A 4027-nucleotide genomic window follows, 5' to 3' on the forward strand; every position below is an offset into this window, starting at 1 on the left:
CTCTTCAAGACCTTCCTTAAGCAATGGATTAGCTGGATAGGAGCACACAGTCATTTTTATTGTTCCCTCCCAGTAGAGGAGGGGAGGCACGGGGTGTGCAGCCCATGGGGGCTATGACAGAGCAGCCAGACTGCCCCATTGCAGCCCCCAAGAGCAACTCATGTCACGGGGTCAAAGAAGCAGCATTTTATGTTCCTTTGTAGAGTAAACTCAGTATTTTTATAAGAGACAAACCTTGCATCTATGATCCTCTTCCCATTAGGTCACAACAAGAGCGAACCAGAGAGACTTTATTTACTTAGGAATCATTCTGTATAAATTCTGTATTCCCTTGTGATCCTCTTGTTCTGTTGGCCTTAACATGTGCAAACAGAGATGATACATTCAGATCCTGATGGACCCAAGACCATTCTTCTTGCAGCACACTGCTCCCTAGCCCAAGTGTCAAGAAGACTCAGAAAGTCTGCATCAACACATATATTTTCACCGCACCAACCATAACTTGCAATCTGTAATTGCTAACCTCACTAGTTTGAAAGTTTACCTTAACATTTGTAGGAAGCAGATGGTTTCCATACACTGCCAACCTGTTGTTACCAAAGCCTTTTCTAGGAATTGTTTTCCCACCAGTCACTAGCATAATTAACCTTTCTGTGCATAGAATAAACAACAAAATGATTACCAATCTGCAGGAAAACCAAACATACTATTCAAGACCTTTCCCCAGAGCAAGCTCCAGGACAAACCTAAAACCACACATAGCATAATGGGTGGTGCATTTCTGCTATGCTTTCTGGTGGCTGCAGTTCTGGCTCATTTCCTGCTCCATGGTGCTCCTCTCTTTCTGGTTGTGTGTTCCTGCACCCATTCTATCTGCAGCCATTGGCCTGGCTGGGTCCTCAGATTTCTTCTGAAGAGAGCAGTTTCCACTTAAGTGTTTAGAGTGAAGTTGACTCCGAAGCCTCACGTTTGAGGGCCAGACCCCATGACCCAGCAACTTTTGGTTTTCCTCAGGCTTCGTTACCTTTTCTCTCATCCTGTGGATTTCCTCTTGTCCTACCATTCTCCTACTCTTTTGGCTGTCTTTTTTACTTTCCCTTCAGATGTAGCGTCTTCCAGATCTCTTTCTCTGATAGGTTTAAGTTCCATTCTTTTCTGACAGTTTTTTAAAACTCTTTTTCAGTGACAAATAATTTTAATCAAAGAATGGTACATTTTCTCCGCCCACATCTTACTTTGAATTAGGAAATGAAACTGCAACTCATTTCACTACAAATAAAACATTACAAAATATTTACATGAGAATATTGAAAATAACTCAAACACAAAAAGATGAAACAAACTCTTTTTGAGAAATCTCTCTCCAGGGCCCACAGCACAGAAGAAGAGAATCAAAATGCATAAGTAGGTGGAACCTGGTCACAAATTTCCAAAAAATTGGAGAATGGGATGAAAACAGTGGTGGGAAGAGAATGGAAGTTAGCAGCGCTGCTTCAGCGACTGCTCTTCTGGATGAAATACCCCCTCTCAGGTGCAAGAAATTCCAAACAAGCTTAAACTCTAAACTCTAAATATTCCTCGAACTGAAATTAGAACACACCGTGGCGGGGGAAGTGCCTCCTTCACCCAAGTCTTACTACGCGTGTCTTGCTCCATGAGCTGCTGGAACACGAGCCTGTTTTGGCATCAACAGCTGTCACAGCAGCCCTTCCATCTCCTTCGTGAAAGCTTCATAACCATCATCCTTAGTTTGTACTGAGACAGGAACAGAAGACTAGATTTGGGGGCCACTTTGGCAAGAGGCACAGCAGAATCATCCTCTGGCTTTCTTTGTGGGAGGAGAAAATGTACCATTCTTTGATTAAAATGGCCCTTGAATAAAGTGGCCCTTTATTCTCCCTGCGTACCTTCAGGGTAGTGGGCACAAATGGAACAATCTCTGCCTTGGGATTGGTGATCTGTGGCTTAGCACTGATGGTTGCTGTGGCTTTCTTCTCCATGGCGGCTGCACTTGTGTTATCCACCTTGGGTAGCTGACTCAAGTTTGGGGGGCACTCATCACCCTCTGGGCTCAGCAGGGGAGCTGGTGGGAAAAGCCCAGGTGCGGCAAGCCCAAGGGGAGGCACCAGAGGTGGGCGCATCATGCCAAGAGGAGGCGGAGCGAGGCCTGCAAGCACCGGGGGAGGTATCCTGGGTAGGGGGCCCCACGGAGAGGGGCCAGGAGGCAACCATGGAGAAAGCCCACGGGGAGGGCCAGGGGACTGGCCCGATGGTAGTCCTGGGGACAAAAGTAGAGGCAGAGGCCCTCGGAGTCCTGGCATTCCAGGTGGCCTCAGGAAGGGAGGAGGGCCTGGCGGTGGGCCAGGAGGGAGGCCCGTGGGTGGTCCCGGAAGCAGCCGAGGCGGGGCACAAGAGAAGGTCCTGGCACGGGTGGTGCGCGCCTGAATCTGGGAAGGCGGAGCTGGACCGCAGGGGTGCCCCTGCTGGGCGGAAGCTGCCGCCACGCCCTCGTGAGAGTTTTCTTTGTGCTGCTTTCGGTGGCTGCTTCTCTGCTTCAGAATCCCCAGAATCCTCCTCCTCATTGTTCTCTGAAAATTCCTCGGCTTTCCGACCCTCCTCAGGCATATCCTGACCAGCCATTCGCGTCATCATGGCTAGAAGAGGAGTCAGTTCCTTCACATCCTTTTTCTTTCTTGATTTCCCAGCCGTATCTGCAAACCATACACCCAGACCTGCTTTCTTTTCCTCGGTGTTGTCTCGCTCATTATCGCCTCGGTGCATAAACTCGTCCACGTCGCTTTCTCCATCTGACCTGTCTGTGTCACTGTCATCAGTGCTGTCATCGTCCTCAGGGTAGCCGTCATCTTCAAAGTGTTGGAAACATCATCGTCACAACCACGCTGCGCAAGCTCAGGGCTATAAAACGTGTGCTCATCTCGCCTACAAGGAGGAAGATCAAGAGAAAGCCCACCTTTCGGCCGCACATCTGCAAGATGTGGGGAGGAGGTGGACCAGGTGCAGGACCTGGAGGTTTGCTGCTAGGGTGTCCAAGAAGAGTAAGGACAGAAACTGCTTGAGGTGGAGGCTCATAGGCTGAGGTCTTCTTTGGGATGGAGGGAGGCTGGGCACCAGGAAGTGGAATGTTCTGGATTAAGATACTGGAAGGCGCACACGGCACATCTAGCAAAGAAACACTGTCAGCTTCTATGCGCTGAGTATTCTTGACAGCATCAAAGTATTGGCTAAGTTGAGCCCTTTCCTGTTCATATTCTACTTCTAGCATTCTCAGCTCCTTATAAATATCCGGATTCTCTTTTTCATAAAGTTGTAGGATACATTCAAAGGTTTCCTGAAGCTTTTTACGTTCATCTTTCAGTACTTTCTCATTTAACCATGGTTGTTGTACTGGGTTAAACTCCATTTCATTCAGTTTCTCCGTGTCCCGGATGATCTGTTTGGGATCTTTCATCTTCAAGACTACAGCTCAAACCATCGTGTGCTGTTTTTTGTTCTTTTTTAATTCTCTTTTCTGGGCTTCCTTTCACGGTTGGTCCATAGGGTTCATAAATTTTCCAGTCTTGGTGGAAGATGTTGATCTCTGCCCCATATTGACAATCTATAATGGTTCATTTATTCTTTTTTATTTTAAATTTATTTTTTCTCATTAACTTTATTGAAAAATCAATAATTGTATAGTATATTAAAATTATAGACAAATATTGAAATATGAAAGATAGAAGATGTGGACAGTGAATTTCAGAGAAATATTTCTGAAATGAATACATAGCATGAGGTTAATAGATTACACATTGTAAATAAATTATTTACAAGCTTAAATGAATATAACAATAAAATTTGTACAAAATAAAAATGAAGAATTTACAGATTGGTCATATAATAGTTCACTCTGTGCCAAAATCAAGAAACTTATATTCATATAATTAGAATTCTCAAAGTAGAAAGGAGTAAGCAATAAAGATTTAAATATCTACACTTTATGAAATTATAGCACCACATGTCCAAGAAA

At 45.3% G+C, this 4027-nt stretch overlaps 1 pseudogene; it reads right to left on the reverse strand.

The window, feature by feature from the left end:
• Positions 1-1623: 1623 nt before the first annotated feature.
• Positions 1624-3607, reverse strand: LOC101563660 (annotated as a pseudogene).
• Positions 3608-4027: the final 420 nt, after the last annotated feature.

Source organism: Octodon degus, unplaced genomic scaffold (genome assembly GCF_000260255.1).
Source record: "Octodon degus isolate 3935 unplaced genomic scaffold, OctDeg1.0 scaffold00057, whole genome shotgun sequence".
Lineage (NCBI taxonomy): Eukaryota > Metazoa > Chordata > Mammalia > Rodentia > Octodontidae > Octodon > Octodon degus.